Genomic DNA, 22,165 nt, shown 5'->3' on the forward strand with positions numbered 1-22,165 from the left:
CCCTACTCTCCAGTGGTGGAGCATCTCTTAGGTAATGGCTGTCTCCTGCTGAGCCCAGATGTGGCCTCCAAGTCCTCCTTAACACACCCTTGGAGGCAGCCACTAAAATTCAACAAGAGATGGCATGTGAGCTGAAGCCTGTCTGCCCGCCCTGCCAGGAACGCTTGCTGAACAGTCAGGACTTAATAGATTCCTGGGCTCACTGGGCAGATGTTCATGAAATTAATGAATTTCCAAAATAAACAAGAAAGTGTCCTTGGGAATCCACGAAGTATTTGGTAATAATAGTGATTATTTAGCGGTCAGCCGTAATCCTCACGGTGACATTTATAGTGACTCTTCCTTTGTGACTTATTTTACCAACTTAGTCTCAATACTAACAGACTTTTAATAACATACTGTGATCTTTATTGTGGAGGCAGTTAATATGAATTTATACAGGGAATAAAATGTACAAATGCATACCAAAAAAATGAGTGTGTACAGTAACTGCTGAGATCTGAGTAAGGCCTGTAGTCTTGTTAATTGTCATGTGTTAATAATGTCAGTTTCCTGGTTTTGATGACGCACTACAGTTGTGTCAAATGTCACCCTAGAGGATGCCAGGGGATGTGTACATGAGACCTCTCCATGTAGTATTTTAGCAACTTCTTGTAGATCTGTAATTTTTTCAAAATTGAAAGGTAAAAAGTTAAAAACTCCTGGGGCATCCTGTGCCTTTCTTGGGCTTTGGTCCTTGTTTCTCAGCCTTCCTGGGGTCCATCCCTTCTTGGAGAGGATGTCTGCTGGGCCTCAGGAAGCCAACACCTGAAACAAAACTACTTCAGCAGTCCAGGTGAGGAGCGGGGATGACGTGGATCTCAGGAAAAGTGGCTCCTTTAGGAACCCCAGACCTGCAATCTAAGACAGCTGCTCCAGTGCTATCAGCTTCTCAGGCAGCCGGGGCTGGCTCTTTCAAAGATAACTATTTGGCTCAGGAAGTCTTTCCTTTCCCCTCTGCCCTTCACACTTTCTTACAAGGCCACCAGCCACGTCAAGTTCATTCCAGTCAGCTTGCAAAAAAACATCAGAACACAGACATTCAAGGGGAGGAGAGAGACCAGAAAGCTTTGGACAAGCCTGATAAGAGGAGGTCTTTGCAAGGGTCCTCCTGGAATCTGAAGAGAGGGACAAAGCCTGGAGACCCTGATTCTGTCTTGGCTGCAGTTCTCCATCCTAACTTTGGGAGCCACTGGTATCATTTGGAGTTCCTTTTAAATTTTCATGGAATTATTTTGTCTTTTACCAACAGACTTACTTTTTTGGTGGAAAATTTCTTCCTCCTCAAAATGTAGCCAAGCTGGTATATAACCGAAAAATTCCATTATTTCCTTAACCCCTCATTTGCTCTTCAAAGAGGTAACTCCAGTTGCTTTGCTTCCTTTGAGAAGCATTTATAACAGCTGGCATGATATATTTTTAGCTTCAACTTCCTTCCCCTTTGGGGGAAACTTTTTTTAAAGTATGGCCCTGGCCTTCCTGATGCTACATTGTGAAGATGGCTCAGTGATATCTCAGAGGACCCAGTATTGCCACTGCCTGATCCTCCTTCCGTTTCCAAGAGTCCAGAGGTTTTACAGGACTGTGCTGTTCCTCACTGGGTCTAGTGTTTGTTTTCTGGGGCTTGGGGAAGAACAATCAGGAAAGGAAAAAAAAAAAGACCCACTGTAGTAAGCAAGAAGCCTGCTAGTTTATTAGGCATCAGAAATCCCGCTGCTTGGGAAAAGTCGAAGACCTCTGTGGTACCCGTGCCTTGGGTCATGAGGCTGTGCCATCCGGCCCCTGTCCAGGAGGATTTTTTTAGACTCTAATGACAGTGAGGGTTATTAAACACTAGATGAGCTACAGAGGAAGGCAGCAGTGGTTCTAATTCTCCACCGTACTTCAAAAATAGGATTGTTTCTGGCTGGAATAAACAGCTTAAATTGGACTATCCTGGAAGAGGGGAGGGGGGAGGGGGTGAACAGGATGGCTTCATTATGACTTTTTTTGAGCCCTGTAATCTTAAGATTTCTATTATTTCACAAGATTTAGAGTTATAGTCTAACAGGTGCTGCTCCACAAACAATTGGACAAAAAAAATCTTTTAATCTTGAGTTTACTTATTTGTTTTTTTTTCTCACCTTTAAGATTTCTGGGGACAAACTCAGATTACACCAAGGAGAGATTATCATGAATATAGCTTATCTTTTTTTTAATATTAAGCATATTAAACCCTTGAATTTCATGGTTATAGGTGAGGGTAAATTTTAGTAGAAGCAATTACTATTAATTTGGGGTGTATTTTCTAACTCTTAAACACTATAAATATCATCCCTGCCACCCCCCCCCCGCCTTCACCCCAGTCCTGAATGTTCTACTAGGCAAAATACAGTATTAGGAAATCTCAGATGTAAATCAAATAAGAGAAGGTGTATGAAGATGGGAAAGTGAGGTGGGCAGGGGGCTTCCAGAGTCTGGAAGATGCTATAAAGGATTTTTGTGGATTGGAGAAAGGCTAAAACTTCCAACAAACTCTGGGGTAATTGTTCTTTGCCAAAGTCTGGACCATTCCCATAGACAAATTCCGTGACTACAATTAGACAGTAGAGCCAATGAGAGCACAGGGTTTGCTTTAGAGATGTGTTTCATAGCCAACATTGTTAAGATGCATCCTTTTGGAAAAGCCCAACAAATCCCGTATGGAGCTAAGAAATTTATAACAGATTATTTTATACTTTAGCCGTCTCATTTTTGTAGTAAGACATTGCAGTGCAAGGGGAATTATAAGGCTATAAGTAGCATTTTAGATACTCAGGTTTGCGGTGTAAATGATGATGCAGTCTTGAACAAAGTCAAGAAGGTGACTTTGAAGTCTTAAAGACTTGTTTTAAATTCCAGCCCCACCAATACCTAGGTGTGTGACCATGGGCAAGTTCCTTGACCTCTAAACCTCCTTTCCTCATCTATAAGATGAGAATACATTTCAGTGGAAGACCTCGTAATTGGCTTGGTCAGGGTGAGTAGCTGATGTGTTATTTGCAATAGTTGTTTAAAGCGTAATAGTTGTTTTAAGCATATGCCTCTTTTATGCTTAACTTAAACATACTAACTTAAAGCATAAGTACATACATTCTTGTGCCATCTTTTGTATGGTGTGATGTTCCTTTCTTTGAGGATAGCGTTCCTGACTGAGGCTGGTCTTTGTTTTTCCTCCATAAATCACAGCCCTGATCCGTTATTGTCTGTGATTTCTTTAAAACAGAGTAGGAATGTGAAGACATTTGCAAAAACAATTCGAGCAAAGAATCTTCCCTAGATTCTGGTTTTATTCTGTTTATAATTTAGCTTACAATTTTCTCACTAACACTGAATTCCACAGTAGATTTTTTAAGTAAAGCGCTGAATATTTTCTAAGGCTTGTAACAAAATTTTTGAGCAATTAGCTTTTGTATAATTCATATGTTATCATCTCTGTTACGTATTTTTTAATGACAGATTTACAATAATAAGCACAACTGGCATGAATAGGTTTGGAAACGAATTCAAGTGACCCGAGGTACACCCACAAGTCAGCTGATGGGAGCAGAGGAGCATACGTAAATTCCAGCCCTTGAAGGGTCCATAAGCCATGGGCATCCCTAAGTAGTTGAAAGGGAATGGAGAGTACTGGCTGGTCCAGCAAGTTAGCTAAGTGAAGATGAGTTAAAAGAGCTTCTTAGGGTTGTGACGGTTAAATGAGAAATGTGTATAAAGCCAATAGGAGAGGCTCAACCAACAATAGCCCTCATTATTACTTCTGCACTGGCTGTTAATGTTGTTACAAGTAAGGGGTGGTTCATCCAACAGCCCAGGCTCTGCAATAACCTAGGCTGAAATAGACTTCCCAGGACGGCTCCATGACACAGCTACTCCAGTATATGCTCAATTGAAATACAGATGCTTTGAGTCAGCTCTGTGAAGAGCCGGCCTTCCACAATTACCTATGTCCCCTTAAGGATTGTTCCAGCGGTGTATCTTACTAAACAGCTTAAAATCGACCAAAAGGGAAAAAAAAAAAAAGAGTAAAGAGTAAGGTAAAAATTTGTTGTTGCTTCTTTGGGATCCATTGCTAACAGGAATAATTTTTTTAAGTTGGCAATAAGTGTAAGGATATTGTTCAGATTTATTTAAATGATCCTTAAGTGACAGAATAAGATTTAATAGAGACAAATGAGGCTCTGAGTGTAGACACAGGCTAGGGGAGTGTGGCCAGTCCCAAGAATGCGGAGTGTCTGGAAGAAAAGAGCCGTGGTTAGGAAGGTCACTCCACCTGCAACTCTGTGTGAGACCCTACACTCTCAGGAACTCTACTGCTTTATCATGGCATGAGGCTGCATGACCCCTGAGGACCCTTGATAGTGCTTTCAGTCTGTGCTTCCAAAGGAGAAACTCTGACTCACATGGCACTGCTGCTGCTGAGTATGTAGTGCTGTTATATTGGGGTGAGCGGGAGGAGGAGAGTGAAATGCCAACTAATGTGCTGGCCTCGTCTAAGAGAGCTGGCACTGCCAAAGCCAGGAAGAGATCCTCCTGCTATATTCAGCATTAACTACATGCAGTGAGAATCTCATCTGATTTTGGTCTCCTTCATTTTTAAAAAAATGTGAACACCAGTAACTGTTACCTAGAATGTGGAACTGGGAAGTCTGGCAGATAGGAATGGGGAGGATTACTTTCCACTCTCCCATTTGAAGGGAGTAGATAGTGCCATGTATTACCTGTTAAAAATAAAAAATATACCTATAAAATGAAAAAGATATGAAGATGTCAGTGAAGAGAGTGAGAAAATAAAAAGACATGCATTCTAAAAGAAAAGACAGGGTAATTTAGCCCAGAGTAATAATACTAAAAAAAGAGTGACTTGATAATTTAGAAACGTATTGGAGTTTAATAATATGAAGGGTACTATCTTGAGTTCCTTGGTCTGCGTCACATGGAAAGAAAAGAAAATTAGCAAAAAATATAGGCAGAGATCTTGGTGATGATGAAACTCCATGGCAAGTAGAATCCAAATGCGGATTTTCTGTTCTTTCTGAGCTTAAAGAAAGAAAGAAAGAAAATGGGAGGCTCACCAGGTTCAGTTGCCTGGTGCCCGGATCACAGGCCACCTGAAAGCCACCCTTGCTCTGTGATTGTGGCCTCATGATGATGTGATTCTTTTGGAAGAAATGTGGACTGTTTGAAGGCTGTTTGAAGAGATCCGATCAGTGTTTGGCATGATGCCAGTCTTGTACCTGTGCCACTAAGTCAAACATTTCCAAGGTGGGAAGCAGCTTTAGGGCTCTATCTCAAAAGCTACTGCTCACTTTGGATTTAAAACACACAACCACTTATGCTCTACCCAAGTCAAAATAAAATTAGATGTGTATCCCTCAGACCCAGTTTCCCGAGAGGCATCTGTGAGTAGCATCAACAGATGACTACAGCACCCAACACTCTCTTAGAGAGCCTGGAAATTCAACTTCTCACAGAAAAGGGATGACAGTGGCAAGCATTAAGAAACTTAGCATACTCTCCTAATCTACCGTTAGTATCTGGGTGAAGCATATGGAAGAGAACATATACCTTAGACAAACCTCATTTACACAGTGGGTTTATTCTTTAAAGGTTGTCTGAAATGACCTTTTTTAAATCAAATTATTTTCCCACTGACTAAAACTATAATTTGGAGGTATCAACTGTCTTGGTTTTGAATTAATGTTCATTGGCAGGAACTCTTAAAATCAGGTTAAGATTTGGGATTCTCAAAGTTAATGATCTGTAAAGTATTTTAAAATAAATATTGAGAGGATTTCATCAGGTAATTTTTTTTTAACAATGTGTGTGATAGTCTTCTCTGATTGGTAAATTGAAATCCTTGAGGTGACTTTTTTTGGTTTGGGTTTGCTGTTTTTCAGAAGTCATTTACATGGTGTTGCATGGCATGGTGGTGGTTCCAATTCCCACCTCCAGCTGTGTTTCTAAACGCAAAGAGGGCAGCCTTCCCAAACACTTTTTGGGAAGAGCTAGAAAGAGGAACTTGCTGAGGAAAGATGCTGACATGAGGGGTTGGCTAGAACACTGCCTGGGTCTGCGTCTACTGGGTACACTGAGAGAATGCTCAGGACTGCAGCATGTTTAGGAAGTTGGAAGAATTTTGGAGTAGTCGTTAGACCTCAGGGAGATAGGCTGTGAGAAAGGGAATTATTCACACATGTTCACCATCATCCAAGAAATTGTTTTGTGCCTATGATGTTATTAACTCTGGTAGGCTTAGCAGGATCATTCTAATATCCTGACTAAATGTTATATATAAGTATTACTCTAAAAGTCAAAGCTCACTACAAGTACAGCCATGGCATCTGTGGGTAAAAATGACCACATCTGTATGTTTGTTTAATTTTGGTGATGTTGCTCCAAATTCACCTGGAATCGCAAAGGATTGTGTGCTCCACTACCAAGTCTGAGAGTCCTTGATTCCCAAAAGTGTCTCTAATTTGGTTACAACTGACGGTGTGACTGAGGCCAGCCTGTCCCTGAGTCTGGATCTGAGCTGCAGATCCTGAATTCAAGGTAAACCTTGTTACATAGCTCACTGCCATTCAGGAGTGAGTTTTGTCAATACTCAGAGAAAGCAGATGTCTTGCAAGCGAAGATGTGTGGCATGAAGGCTTTCTTTTTAACCTATGAGATTGGTGAGAGAATTTAAAGCTTTGTATGGTCACAGTTCTTCCCCTAATTTTCTATTGGTGATCTCCAGCTAGAGGCAGCTGCATAATTTTTATTTGCTTCCAGAGTTATTCTTTTGCCACTCCATCTGTATGCAGTTCAGAGAGCAGGCTAATTAGGGGGTACTGGAGAAGCAGTGGCTCAGAGAAAAGCTCTTTAAGCGCTCAACCAGGATAGCTCAATGCCGGGGTCACGCTCATGACCATCTCCTCATTCAGGTCCACATGTCTGCACGGGAGCTGCCTTCCATCCTTCTGCAGCTGCGTGAACAAACTTATTAGAAGGATCATCACAAAAAATAAGTGCTTTCTCTTAAAAGACAGAACAAGTAAAAGATTTCATGTTTATTTCTTGGGTCTTCACACGGGAAAATTAGCCACCAAGTGGCCAAGAACAAAGAAGGTTTTGTATTTTTGGCTGCCCCTGCAGTGGCTTAGGAGCAAGTTTTATACATTCAGAGGTCAGACTCAAACTGGTGTATATCCAAGCAAAAGGGCCGCTGAAATTCCTTGAGCCAAGAGATTGCTTTTACCTGTAGGTCAGGTTTTTTCAACTCCACTTCATCATATTGGGTAATTGATTTACTTCTGGAGATATTGGCCATATGAGACCTCCCTGATACCTTAAATGTCATGGACTGAAAGATATAAAACATCTGCTGGGATCATTCTCTTAAGAATCCTGACTCTGGGAAGTCGGTACAGAGAAACTCCTTTCTCCTCTGCCTCTTCCTCTTTTAGATCCATCAGCTTAGATTCAGCCCCTTGGAGTGATCCAGACTAGCAAAGATTCAGGGCTCTGGCTGAGCCGTTAGAAGTCTAGAAGAAGCCAGCTTGATACCTAGATTGATCTTCATCCTAAAGAATCTCTAGACTCCCAATACCAATCAGAATTTTGATGAAATTTCTACCTCAAATGAACCCATGACGATCACAAGGATCCCACTGGAAATCCTATCTCTGAGCCCTCGCAAGTGGAGTTGGGTCTTCCTTTGGTGCTTGGCGAAGTTTGCTTTCCCTCAATTCCTATAGTTCGAAGATGAGTCTGACTCTCCAAATTACCCCAATTTGCATCCCTCACAAATCTAGCCATTCAGGGGCCTAGTTTTTAGGATTAAAGGGAGAGTTGGGGCAAATGACTCCATTTCTCATCACTCTGTGCTCTGCTATGCCCTGGCAAGTTCAAGAACACTTGCTGGTAGCATGGATTAATGGCAGGATTGCTGATTATGCTGATGGCAGAATCAGAGTCCAGAAATGTCTCAGGCAGTATCAACTTGTGGTTCAGAGGACATGCTTTGGGGTCAGACCAACCTGGATCTGACTGATTCCACTGATTCCCAGTTCCACTGATTACAAGCTGTGTGACTTTGGAGAGATGCCTTAACTTCTCTTGGCCTTGATTTCCTCATATTAAAAAGGGGGGTGACAATCACCACCCATGAGTGATTGCAAAAGTCCTCACTGGGTCTAAGTTCAATCATTTTTTTAGAGATAAAGACTTTACACTAACCCTTCTAATCTAAAAACTTGTGCTCCTTCAGTTTTAGGAAATTTTCTCAAATTTTAAAAATAATCCTCTCTCATTTTAATCAGATAATAGCACTTCTCTTTTGATCCTCTAATTTCCTTAACTTTTCCTTTCCTAGTTTCAGTCTTTTTACTCTACATTCAGTTTTTTCATTCTACTTTCTGGATGATTTCTATAACTTTATCTTCTAAACTTACTATATAATTTTTAATCTTTGCAATTGTATTTTCATGCAAAACTTCTTGTTCTTTGAATGTTCCTTTTTTTATCTCATTCTGTTCTTGTTTCTTGGGTGTAAATCTTTTTTCTGTTATCTCTGAAGATGGTACAATTGGGGTTTGGAGACTCTTTTGGCTCCCAGTGTAGTCTGTGCTTCCTTGAGTTAATTTTTCTGTTTGTTTTGGACCCTGTCTCTCAAGCAAGAGCCTTACGTTTAAGAGCAAGGCACTAGAACTTGTGTGTATGAATTTCACCACCAGGAGATCTGGTCGGGCCTGGCCAGGCTGTTTTGGTGGGACTCACAGCTGTAATTCTTAACTCATGAACTAGCCCATTTCCCCTAGAGGAATCCTTTTCTCCTTCTGGAAGATACAGGCCTGGCTGCCTGGGTTCTAGGGGCTGTTAGGAGAAAGACGCTAAGATGATACAGTAGTTGCCTGGTTTTGTGGGGTCGGGGAAAGAATCTGAGGGTCTCCCTGTGTCTTAGACATATTTTCTGCCAAACCTACTATTTTCAGCCCCTCCCTGCTCCCCTGCCTTCAGAGATACCTGGTCTCCGAATCCTGAACTTGGGGGTTCTGCAGCATGAACCATCATGTTCACAATTGCTGTGGGCACAGGTATCACCTTCCTTTGGTCTACTGAGTCCGTTACCTCCATGTTCTTCCATTTTCCAGCTTCCAAAATTTTGTCAACTTCAATAATTGCTGATACCCATTGTCATCTCCTGTCTTCTCTTCTGCATCCTTTTCCTTGTGCATTTATGCCATTGCTGTCATGTTAGTGAGTTTTCAGAAGGAACAGTAACATCTACATAAATTAAAAGTCCATTTTAACTTGTTTACTTGTTTATTATCTATCTCCCCCACTTGAATATAAATTCCAAAAGGCCAGGGACCTGGCCTTGTTCACCACAGTATTCCTACTGTCCAGAACCCTCCCTGGCATACCATGGATGTTAAATAAATACTTGTTGAATGAATGTATATATGAATGAATGACATAATATAGATCTTTTTGTATAATGCTTACAGCCCAACAAATGATCACTATCTTATCCCTAATTATTTCAGTCTTTGAGGTGAAATATTGCTGTCAAACTGTATGTTGCTCGTGGCCATTAATTTTAAATGGGGAAAAGTCTGTCTCCTAAATTAAAATCTTTAATGAGAGGTATCTGGATTATCTTACCTCCCCCAGAACTCCCTCTTCAAGCTCAGACTTCAAGCCCTGATAGTGATCTTCTTACCATAACTCTCATTACTAATAGGATGTCACCTGTTTCTGTTAAAGTAAGGTCTGTATTTGAAAGGGAAGCAACTGCCTGAAGATCCCATTGCCAGGTGGACCTAGAGCCCAGTTCTTCTTCCCAATGTGACCTTCAGCCTGTCACCTTCCTTCCCTCAGATAAGACAGTTTCTAGGCTGGGAAGAACAAAAAGATCCATTAAAAGATCCCTGAAGCTTTTTTGGGCTCTAAAAGGACAGATTCTGCACGAATTATAAAGTGTCAATAAACCGTAAATAACCATCTCTAGGGCCCAGGTCTTACCATAGTGTCATCCCTGTGAAGATGCCCAGTCTTTTCAAATGACAAATTGGTCAATTAATTAGATAATTAGGTTTATAATTGATGACTTCTAGATATACATATAGACATCCCAGTTGTAAGCCTCTGTATAAATGTAGTGTCAGAATAAAACCCACAGAATTAAATAAATACAACCCAAACTGATGAATAAGATTAACTATAATGGAGAAACAAGTCTTCCACTGGCATAGATTTTGGCTGAAAAAAGATGTTGCTTTGTCCAATCTCCAAACAATACTTAACTTCACATCAGTGCTGGCGATCTCTCTGACCAGTTAGGCACAAACAAGAGGGTCCTATGGCAGGACTTGGGTGGCGGAAGGCTCAACAGTGGTGGCCAGCCAGTATGAGGAGGACAGGTGCACAAAATGCCCAGAACTGGAAAAATGCCAGCCCACTGTGAAGACGCAACAGCTCTGGGTCTGGAAAAACCTGATGGCATGCAGTCATTTTTGGAGGCCCCTGATCCTGCTGTGTTTGGCTTACATTGTTTGTGATGTACACAGGCCTCAACATTCAGGTCCTGCAATGTATTATTCTGGTGTTATCTGGATTATCTGTTTTAAATCACAGATTTATTATTCTATCCCTCTATCAGTGACATTGATAGGAAGACTAATGACCGTTGGTATAATCTGAATGATAAAGACCACAAACACAGGGGCTCTAGTATCACCTTCAGTGTCAGCTTTGTTGAGTGACCTTGGCAACTGCTGTATCTCTTTTGGACTCTGGTTCCTTAAGTGATAACATGGCAAGGCAGGTAGATTGGATGATTTCTAAATCAGATTCTTAAAGTGCCTTCCTGTTTTAAAGTTCTGGAATTCTCAGATAATTGAAGAGTAAATAAATGAAGAGAACACATTGCAGGGCCCCTGCAGTTCCAGTATTCTGAAAATAGTATTCCTGGAGGAAGGGCCTAAGAAATGTAGCACCATCTTTAAAATTCCGTCAGGACCAACTCCATTGGTATCTAAACAATAGCAACATCTATGTTTTAAGAAAACGTGGGCATTGTCCTCTACCAGTCCTCCTGAGGGCTGGACTCAGGACTGAGAAACTCTGTGCCCACCCCATCGGGCACCTGGTGAGTCAGTGTTCATTTCTGGGGGTACCCTTCTTGAAGCACAGCTTTCCGTTTAGGGAGAATTCATGGTTATTTTACATCTTTGAAGGGGGAAAAAAAAACTAGGTTATTTCTCTTAAGTCTACTGCTCCTCCAGCATTTAATTTGAAATGAAAAGATCCTGGTTTGGCTTTTTTTTATGCAGAGGCTCGCCTGACTCTGCCCTCAGAACACCCACGCAAGACCAAACCCGTAAGCTTTGTGAGCCACTTGGGGGAAGCCCAAATGGAAAAGAGATGCTTCCTGTGCAGCGGAGCCGGTGATTTCTAATTCAATGACAGGGAATCTTCAGGCCGCACAGAGCCATGGATCTTAAATGGCTGCATGGGATAGCCAACTTGCAGCCAAGGAAACAGCCTGCACATTTACCACAGAAGCCAGAGAGGAGAGATTTTCTGACTTGCATGTATTTCCCTTGATACTGTCATTCTAAAACGAGAGCCAGGATTCAGAGAGGGATCTGGTGTATTACCACCTCCTCAAAAACTCTCATTAGTCCTTGAGATACAGTAGCACATTAATTGAAACTGAAATCACCTAAAATTTTTACTTCCTTCAGCAATTCTTCACCTTCATGTAAAGTATTACTTAGAATATCAACCTTGCCTTACGGCTCCTAGCTGCCGTGTGCCTATAAATGATGGAAGGTGATAGGTGATGGCTTAATAAATGATGAAAGATACTGTTTGCATCTGTGCAGCCTTGTCTTTTATTGTTCTCTTTTTGGCATCTGTAGCCCTAGTGACTAGCATAGTGCCCTATGCTTAGAAATGCTCACTAAGTGTTTGATGAGTGAATGAGGAGGTTGGCTTAAACTTTTTCTGGGAAGGCGAAAAGCTGACTTCAAAAGCATCTTGCACTCATCTCTTAGTGGGCCTTCATCATCCTTCCTAGTACCCAGCACATACCCAGCACTGGGCACATGCTCAGCAAGTATTGGGTGTGTGGGTGGATGGATGGATGGATGGATGGATATATGGATGCATGGGTGGATGGATAGATGATGCTGGCAGCATGTGATCCCACAGCAACCCTGAAAGGGAGGGAAGAGAGTTATCACCATTGCTGTAACTATTTTCCAGATGAGTGCTATGAGACCCTGAATAAGGGGCCAATGGACTTGCTCAGGATTTGGGTTTATTGAGTGTTCAGTGGCAGGGCCAGAGTTCTTTTTGCCATGAAAAGCAGTGTAGAATTGGGCTGAAGGAGGGAGGCTTGCCGGTCAGAGAACCTTGGGTTTTGAACCCTGGTTCTCACCTCTTCCTGGCTGTCAGATCTTTGCCAAGTCCCTTACCCTCTGCACCTCAGCTTCCTCTTTGTGAAGTAAGTGTTTTTGTGTTCGTATGTGGTGGGGAGGAGTAATGCTAGAACCCACCTCGTGAGGCAGTAAGTGAGGGTCGAATGAAACATCGTGTGTACATATTTGGCGAGTACGTGACATTCGGTCGGCCTCGACGAGTGGTAGCTGGTACCGCTCTTGTGCTCACTCTCGTGTGGCTCCTCTTCGGTGATGAAGGTCCAGGAAAGCTGGTCCTAAGGATGTTCTTCTGGGTTGCATTTAGGGAGAGGGCAGTACAGTATCCCAGCCCAGAGCTGGGAAGAAAGAAACAGACTAAGGAGACGGAGCATTCATCCATTCAGTCACCCTCCTGTGAAAGCCTAAAATGCGTGGGCGGAAGGAGAGCATTGTGATGAGCCAGGAAGAGGGAGGGATGAGAGAAGCTAGTGCCTTCCCTTCTCCAGAATCTGGTCTGCGGTGAGTGGCTGGAGGCTCCTTTACCCAGACACCCTCGGGGGCTGTTCTATTGGAATTACAAAGCAGACTTCTTGAAAATCTGGAGAAACAAACAAGGTGAGGAAAATATCTTGTCCAAATGAGAATGACACTGCATAAATATGCTAATAGCATCATAGATGATTGGCTCAGGGAGGGGCTGAGAGATCAGCCACTGGGCTGTAATGGCTTTTTCAATGCTGCGCCCTCAGCTTTTAGAGCAGGACACATGGCGGCGACTCAGCAAATGTCTGTTGAAGGAAAGAAGGAAGGAGGGAATTCGTCTAGTCCAATCCCCTTGTTTTGCATATGAAGAACCCAGTGTCACCTACCTACCTAATAGGTTCTTAGCTTGAATTTCTAAACATAGTGGAAGTACTCAGGCTCTTCCATAAGGACTTCAGGCAATCAGTGTGGCTCACCAATGTCAGGACAAAGAGAAGGCCTCAGGAGGAGTTCTGGGCACTGAAATTTAATGGAAAAGAAGGTTACATGCTCTCACCCTCCAGAATGGAAATGACATATGAACACTTAAAATGAATGAGAGTAAAGGAAAGACCAAGTTGAGTCTGAACCAAAGGAAGATAATTCTGATTGGGGCAGAGAAAAGTTTGTCAATGTAGAAAAGAATTCTGAAAGAGCAACAAAGATACACTTTTCGGTACGACAGGCCGTGGTAGAAAATTCATCTCTTGTAAATGTGTGAAACACTATCAGATAATCAAAGATATTTTTCATACTGCACATAATACACTGAAAATGCTCCATGAATATCATTAGACTGACTAGTACTCTGAGTTGCTTTTTCAGTTATGTGTTGGTTTATACTGAGGTATTCTCACTCTGACAACTAATAACTAATATTTCTGTAGGACTTGACAGTTTGCAAAACACTTTCATGTACAAAAAATGATAAATTTTTTTCAACAATCCTATATGATGGAGCCTTTGCTATCTACTGCTGGGGGAAACTGAGGCACAGAAAGGCCATATGACTTCCAACCCAAATCCCCAATGCTTCTTACAAAAGCAGGCTGCTTTTGCTGTAGATGGTGCTTAACCAATGTCAACAGAACAAGTGTCAAGCCAGCAAGTCAGGGTTGAGTGTGTAGCCAGTACTCCTTAACCTTGAATGTGCACGCAAATCTCCTGGGATCTTAAAACACAGATCCTAATTCTGGGTCTGGGATGAGGCCTGAAAGTCCAGCCCTTCTGACAAGCTCCCAGATGATGTTGATGTCACTGGTCCATAGATCTGGAACACTTTTTGGTTTTGACTGTTTGTAAATCAGTTATGCTCTCATGAGCCGAATTTCTAGACTAAGAGAGAATGTACTCAGAGCGTTCTGCAGCTGATTCATGTTCAGAAAGTGCCTGGAGCTGACCCCTGACCCTCTTTTCCTGCTTAGCAAGAATGAAATGGCCACAGCAAGAGGCAGGCACTCTTACTCAGGAGTCTAGGGAGTCTTTAGAAACTTCTGCCCAAGTGTCATTCAGGTTGGAACTCTGGTACCAAAATATCATTTATTCTACTGGCAGGTAGGGCAAGAGTGATAAAATCCTGAGCAGAAGTCTGCATGTAAACCCAAAGCAAACAGAATATCAGTGAGAGATGCAATGATTTGTGCTTTCTTTACCAAGCCATTTAAAAGGTAAACAAGATACCCATTCTTTGGCGGAATCTTATTAAGACCAGCAAGAAGCAGTGGCCATCCTGGGGAGGTTTGCGGTGCCCAGGATGTGGGCAGAGTTTGGAGGGAACACTGAGGGAAGATGGTTCTCAGCCTGGCTAGCTATGAAAACCACTCAGGTGCATCAGAAAGTACTCCACTCCACTCCAACTCCACTACAAGGATTTTCAATTACTTGGTTTGGGATGGGACCGGGGCATCAGGGGTTTTTTTAAAGGCCCCAGAGGGGGTTGAATGTGCAGCCAAGGTTGAGAACTACTAGCCTAAGACAAAAATGTGACAGATAAGACAAAAAATGTCCCAGAATGGGAGGTGGAACGAAGAATTTTTTTATACCTGTATCTGTCGATATAGTCAGTTCTCATTATTTGCAGTAATGATGTTCTGTAAGGTCACTGGGACATTGAATTAGCAAACGCTGAACCACTGCTGCTAGGTATTCACTAGGTTAGGTTCCCACAAGCCTCATCCCATTACCATCAACCTATCAATACATAATGTTGTTTCATGTGTGTTTAAAGCTGTCTTATTTAATACATAGTGTTGATTCATTAACACTTGCATTCAGGACCAACAGCACTCCAACTCACGGAAGGAAGCTTATCTAATGTATCTGTTTTCTCCCTAAGGCACAGTGCAGCCCCTTGCACCGAGGAACGGTAGCCAGAATCTCAGCACTACGCTTGGGGGTCATTTTAAACAGTAAAATCACCAGTGAAAAACACCAGCGTTAGGAAAACATGGCACTAAACAGACCTTGAAAAGGACACTGGTTTCCAGTGTGAGAGCTCACACAGGAAGGCCAAGCAACCGAGGCCTGTTCACCCCAGCCCGGGACTCATGTTTTGCCACGCTGTGCATGTCTGTGAATGATGATGAAGATGCTGCGAGCATTGATTTTGGGTTACAATAAATTTTTAGTAAATAGGTGAATTCGCAAATACAGAACCTGTGAATACGGAGGATCAGTGGTTTATAAGACATAATAGAGAAATAAACACACACTGGACAGCTTGTATGACAGGTGAAGGGGGACCCAAAGGGAACTCACCCATGGATCTGGGCTGGCTGTCTGGGGTCAGCCCAGCCCTCCTGATCGCCCTCCAGCCTGTTCTCTTTGCTGCCGGGATCTGAAGTCTCCAGACAGCCCTCTGCACCTCATATCCAGTAAGAAATGAACGCTGTTCAATTCCTGTCCTTAAACTAGAACAGTCCTGGGGGCTGAATTATGCCAGGAACCTCGTGCTTGCAGTGTCTCTGGAAGTCTTTTATTGCAGGACTGATTTATAATACCCAAAGAGATGAGAGCAATTACGTAAACGCTGTTTCTCTGGGGTAGAGAAGAACGGTACGGTTTAAATGAAAAATGCAGTGCCAAGTCAAAAATTCAAATCGTTATGTGTAATTACAGACCACAGTAAATCAATTTTACAAACACAGTACCAATCTCACTGTGTTCCAGCACTCCCAGGGTCAGGTTGTGACAGTTTAGAATTCAAGAAGAGGCTGAAGGTGAAGAGACAGTGGGAATTGGGATGTGTGAGGCCTCGGTAGCTGGTCTTGAATCACATGGTGATTCAATTAAATATAATTAAAAAACCAGGAGAGCCTAAACCATCCAATTTCTCTTAATTAACCCCCCCTCCAAAAAATAATCTAATTAGCAGTGTAAGCTCAAATTGTGGTTTTTTTGAATGGTCATTTATGTGTATTGTTACACTTGACATTTAGATTGAATGCTTTAATGAAAACAAGAACCAGTTCCTTCACCAGTAAATTGCCCTGCTGGCCGAAATGCTGAGAATTTCCAGTTCTCATTCTATCAAGGAGCTAAGTTAAGAATTAGAACTGCATAATACATTTCTAATTATTTATAACCCTTCTCCTAAAACTAGAAAGAAAAAAAAATGATTGCTGCTTAATCAAGACCAAGTTCAGAGTTTCACACTCTGAAATCCTGGCACTGGTCCTGCATTTGGCTAGTGCAAATGGTGGCAAATTTGGCTAGTACTGCCTGAGGGCAGTAGGATTTAGGCATCTTCTAATGATGCTGATCCTAGCCTAATCAGTGCATTTAAGAGCCACCTTGCCCTCTTACCTGGGAGGCTTTTAAGCTCCAGCAGCAGTGAAGACTTTGCCCATAGTTCAACTCAAGACAAGAATGAGTAGACAAGGTTCCAAAATACGAGGTTCCCTTTGTAAGCCCCTTTTAAGTGATTGTCCCCTTCTTCTCTGGACAAGCACTGATAGTGATTGATTCCGTGATGATTTAAACAGTGACCCTGACTGTGGCCTTGGGACTGATGCTCTGAAGGGGGCTTGATTGCTGAATCATGAACCCCTGGTTATTCGCAGTTCCAAACTTGGATTGCTTGGCTGGTACTCTCACTGTCAGCAGCCTGAATGTGTTAAGCACAGGATGGACAGTGCATTTTTGTAAACCTACGAAGCACTTCCTGGATAGACATGTGAGCTAAGGTAATAGCAGTTATAATTTGAGAGTTATCTTTTAAGAAAGGGGTAGGAGGGAAGTTTTGTCACCAAACATCTATCTTTCTGAGTTTCTCCACTATCTCTCCTCCTTAAACACAGTGACTGGAGCATTTTTATGGATACATTGGAAAGTGAAAAAGGAAATATCCACTTCGATTCACTCCTGGGCACTTGCTTGACTCAGTTAATTACTTGGTGTCATAAACAAAATGATTCAAATACTATAGCTCTGTTTAAACTCTTCACTTTCCACAAGGATAGAAATTCCATGAACAAACCTAAGGATTAAGAAACCTGGGGGTTAAGTACACAGAGATATGACTATAGATATGAAAAGAAACAGTGCAGAAAAGGAGAAGTTTACATGGTATACGGGAACCTTAGAAATGGCTGGGGTAACCCCTCCTTAACTTGGCTGAACCATCTGCTTCAGTGGTGTCAGGTTACTTCCATAGTTGATGTACTGGTTTCAATAGAGTGGAATGGGAGGATTTGGGCTGTTTCCTTTTAGGACTGCTTGAGTTGAAGTTAAGCTTGTAAGATTCTACTGATTTCTATCAAATGCATATATTGGCTTCTTGTCTAACTTATTTTATAAATAATGATGATGTAAAGTCAAACAGCAGTTATCTAAAATAGACTTTTCTACTGGATGACACCCAGTTTTGCCATTATAGAAACTGACAAAAGAGAACAAATGAAATGTACCCAAGATTAATGCAGCAATAAAAGTCTGCCAGAAACATTTTCATTTACTTCTTAAAAGCCCAAATGTTTAAGTGATAATGTGAAGGCAGAAACCTACATCTTTGCTCTGCCCAAAGGCTGAGCCGTCTGTGGAGTAATAAGGGCTGACGCCAGTGACAAGGACTCACATCATGGAAGAGCCTCTCCAGGTGCTTTTCCCTGCATCAGGATGCGTTCCCTTCAATACAGTGTGAAAATGAGACTGAATGGGGAAAAAGAGGTTTAGCAGTGTGTGTTTGTCAGCCTTGTTGGGATGTCCTTGCAGCTTTGTTTTCTTCTGGAGTCTCCATTTGTTTTGTTTTGCTGTGTAGATGAATGTATACTTTCTCTTCAGAGGGTGTGTGGCTTCCTCCTGGGGCTAGTCGGGAACACCTGGTCCACCCAGCACATCTTTGTTTTGCAGTGTGCTCTTTCTTCTTCCCCCAGAATGAGGTGGAGTCTGAAGCTATTTGGGGGAATCATCTTCTGGTGTCCAGATGTTGTGAGCACTGGTTTTCCAAACTTTTGGGCAAGAAGCAGAGAGCAAGCATGCAGAGTTGAGGCATATAACCTTCCAGATTTGCTTTTAATCTATTCCCTAAAGCAATGAGGCAGAGCATGTTAATTTTAACCTTAGTAATTAATACCCTCCTTCCCCCCCAACACAAATCTGTTCTTGGCCATAAATGTGACTGGTGTTATTTTGTCTTTTTTTTGCATGATGTCACTGATCAAATACTCTGGTTTTGTTTTTTGGATTTTTTATGTATTCTTACAGTACTATTAATCTTTTCTTCCCCAAAGATTCCCACCACAGGGCCTCAGATTACTGGTCGTGGCACCACAAAACCAACTAAAGAAGAGGAATCCAGGGTCTAATGTCATATCACCACTGAGCCTCGCTAAAATGTTGGCTTTTTGTTTTTTAAGCAAATGCTTAGAATTATGCATACAAGTGGAGTGAGCAGTACTCATTGTGAATAGAAAGCCTTTAGTAGCAGTTCCTTAGATGCTCTGAAATCAGTGTTCTCAGAAGAAATTCTTGGGATGGAACTGAAACACGACTGTTAGGCAGGCCTAAACTAAAGGAATGAACAGAACATTCTCTCCAATAACTTTGAAACAAAGGCTATAGCTATTTTATAGCTGACAACAGCTTGAGCTCTTCCTCCTTTAAACTTGACAAGAATCAACCACCTCCTGCAGCAAAACATAAGAATTGTACGTTGCATGAGCTTTTCAAATCAGCAAGGTTCTACCGATACTTCTGAGTAGTAGAGTAGGGTCTAGGGAGTATTGTTAAAGAGCACCACCAGCAACACGTGAGTGGACTGCTCCCTGTGCTTTGTCATGGCCTTTTGACACACACAATGTATATCATCAGTAGGGAGTTGGACAGGACCTTTTAATTCAGGAAAGAAGTTCTAAGTATTTTAAAATAATATGCAGATGTTTGGTTTTCTCATTCTACTTTTTAAAAATCTCTAAATTGAAATGAATCGATTTTGTAAAGTTTAGTTGTACTAGCCACCGCCCTGAGTTCTATCACATGGGCATTTAGAATTTGAAAAATTAACGAAGCATCCGTTTTCCATGAAAAGGACAGCTTCTTGAATGAGAAATGGAGAGACTGGCTTGGGAAGAAAGAAGGGTGAAATTGCAAATCGTGTCTCTGTGGCTGAATTCAGAAGGGCCTGGTGAGGCTGCAGGGCCCAACGCTGAGTTGAGAAGACAGGTTATTGGGTTTGATGAAAGAGGGTGACTTTAGGAGTGCGGGCCCCCTTAATGCACTTATTCAAAAGGAGGTCAGCTCCAGCAGTCTAGATCCTAGACTCCAGAGCAAAAGGCTAAGCCTGGAAATTAGTAGAAACGCACAGTGGTAGCATGAGAAGTGGGGGCTGATTGGCTTTGAGGAGGTAGTGTGACTGTGGAGGCCGTGCAGAAAATTTTAAACATACGAGTTCCCGAGGCCACCGTGCAACTCAACAGACACCACAGAGAATAGCCATCATCTCTCTCATTGACAAGAGATTAAAAAACTGGAGTCCCCATAAAACAGTGATTGTACTTGGAATCTGATGATGGGGGGAAAAAATGACAAGAGCAATGACTTCAGCAAATATAAATGAGTTTACCTAATGAATAATAATTTTAATATTCTCTAGATACATATGAAAACCGTTTATAGCACAGCATTTCATCTGCTGATCAGGCCCAGGGCACATAGGGATTCTTGGGTCCTCCCACCACCCAGGGGCCCACAGCTCACAACATAGGAGTTATTGAATTATATAGCCTTTTCAGGGTCTTCTGGCTCTGAAATGTTATTAATCTATGCTCACAGTAATCATTTTTAAGCATTATTTGCATTCATTTTATAAATATAAGGAGAACGAGAAGTAAGTACACAGTGTGTCTTCGAAAGACCTCCACTGAAGTTTGTTAGGATAAAGGTTCAGTGTAAGAGTTGAGCATCAGTTGTCTGGACTGTTCGTTTACAGGATCACTGCTCTCTGACGGGAGGTATGACACTTAACCTGACAGGGACCCAAGGAGATCGCGGGGCCAGTATCCCAAACCTTCCTCTTTACACAAAACCTATTATTTGTTATATTAAACGGCAGGAAAAGTAGTTATACCCAATTTTCTTAAAAGAGTCTATCCTTTAAAGTCTTTTCCTGAATCTCGTTTCAATAACTAAAAATCAAGATGAAGTCAAGTTTGGTCAAAGAAAAGGGGAAAGCAATCTGATTTCCAGGTTTTCAAGAAAATATAAGAACAGAACCCAGTGCCAGGTATCGTATTTCCCCCTAAAAAAAGTGTTGAAAGGAGTCTCATTAAAGATGCTTGGAGATGAAAAAGAAATCATAAGGTTAGTAGAGGTCAGAAAAGCCGGCTGGCCCCAAATGCTGTGACAGAGTTCACTGCCAGATTAGAAGACCCTCTGTATTGTACTGTTTCACAGCTGTAACAAGATTATTTTTAGCTGCTTTTCATATATTTCAACTAGACTTACTCAATATTTATTATTTATCTTTGGTTCACTGGAATTTATAAATGTTCCAAAGGTTATAGCGTTCTATTGTCACATGTACGCATACATACATACATATACATGTGTACATGCCTGAACTTTCCTGTAGAGAGTCCTAAAAATAGAAGTGATATTGACTCTATACTGTACACCACATTAAGTTTTAGCTTCAGTTTTTTTCAAGAGCAAAAGAGTCACAGTTTTGCTCCCCAGGGAGTTTTTAGAGTGAATTCACCCTGAAACATGCTGTCCCTCCATCCTCGATGTTTCAAAGTCACAAATGCAGTATAAACTCAGGACCTCAACTCTGTGGGAACTTGCCAAGTTCTGATCTGTAGGGAGATATTTTCAAGGTGTACGTCATTCTGCAGCATTCGAATCTGACTCCGGGGCAGCTGAATGGAGCATTCACCGTTGTCAGCCCCACAAGAGTCAGCAGGGGAGAACATTCAAAGGTCCACCTCTAGCTAGAGCAGTTCTGGGGCAGCTCACACAGTGGGAAAAGCCTCTCAGATGTCTGCTCTCACTGCTCCCCTCTCCCTATTCGTAGGGAAAGGAATTTTATGTATTTATTTCTTTGTGCCTGCATGTCCATTCTTCCTCTACTTAACGCCACTACAGATGTGTCCTTTTGGTTGAAAAGGAAACGGAGCGATGGGACAGCTGTCGGTCCTCTGCCCTGGCCACCTCGTTCATGCCACCACTGTGCGGCCTGTTTTGTCACACTGTCTGTCCGTGGCGTTTATTATTTCCTTTGTCACTTTCTGCCAAACAAAGTACTCCAGCACACGAAGTCATGCCAAATTTGGCTCTGTGGTCACTATGGCCTCTACCTGAAGACTTGCCTTCACCCCAAAGTGGCGCTGTTGGCAGGTCCCCTGTCAACTGCTTCGGTCTCCTTCCCACAGGAAGGTGAGCCTGTCTTGCCCCTGGGCCTCAGTTCCCTTTGGAGAAATGAGGCATTTGCTCAGCACTACTTGGCTTTGATTTAGGTGTGGCGTCCAGCCTGGCTTTAAACCCACAGCCCTCTCTGCAAATCGGAAGCTTAGTGTGAGGCATTTTGCTTGGTCACTACAGCAGATTTGCTCCTAAGGAGACATTTCTGAGTTTGGTACCGCTGTGGGAAACTATGCTCCAGATAGGGTGGGGCCTTAGGTAGAAAGTCCCTGGGAAAAGGCCCTGGTACCTCAGGTATAATTGATTTTTTATTAGAG

At 42.2% G+C, this 22,165-nt stretch overlaps 1 protein-coding gene and 1 long non-coding RNA gene across 9 annotated transcripts in view; both read left to right on the top strand.

Moving 5' to 3' along the window:
• SAMD4A (sterile alpha motif domain containing 4A) overlaps nt 1–22,165 on the top strand; it is a 197,344-nt gene that overhangs the window by 124,360 nt on the left and 50,819 nt on the right. The window lies entirely within an intron of this gene.
• LOC140697130 (uncharacterized) lies at nt 10,997–11,915 on the top strand. The gene is made up of 2 exons (XR_012073961.1): nt 10,997–11,194; nt 11,379–11,915. It is a non-coding gene; the product is annotated as an uncharacterized lncRNA (long non-coding RNA).

The sequence above is a fragment of the Vicugna pacos genome, chromosome 6, assembly GCF_048564905.1.
Source record: "Vicugna pacos chromosome 6, VicPac4, whole genome shotgun sequence".
NCBI lineage: Eukaryota > Metazoa > Chordata > Mammalia > Artiodactyla > Camelidae > Vicugna > Vicugna pacos.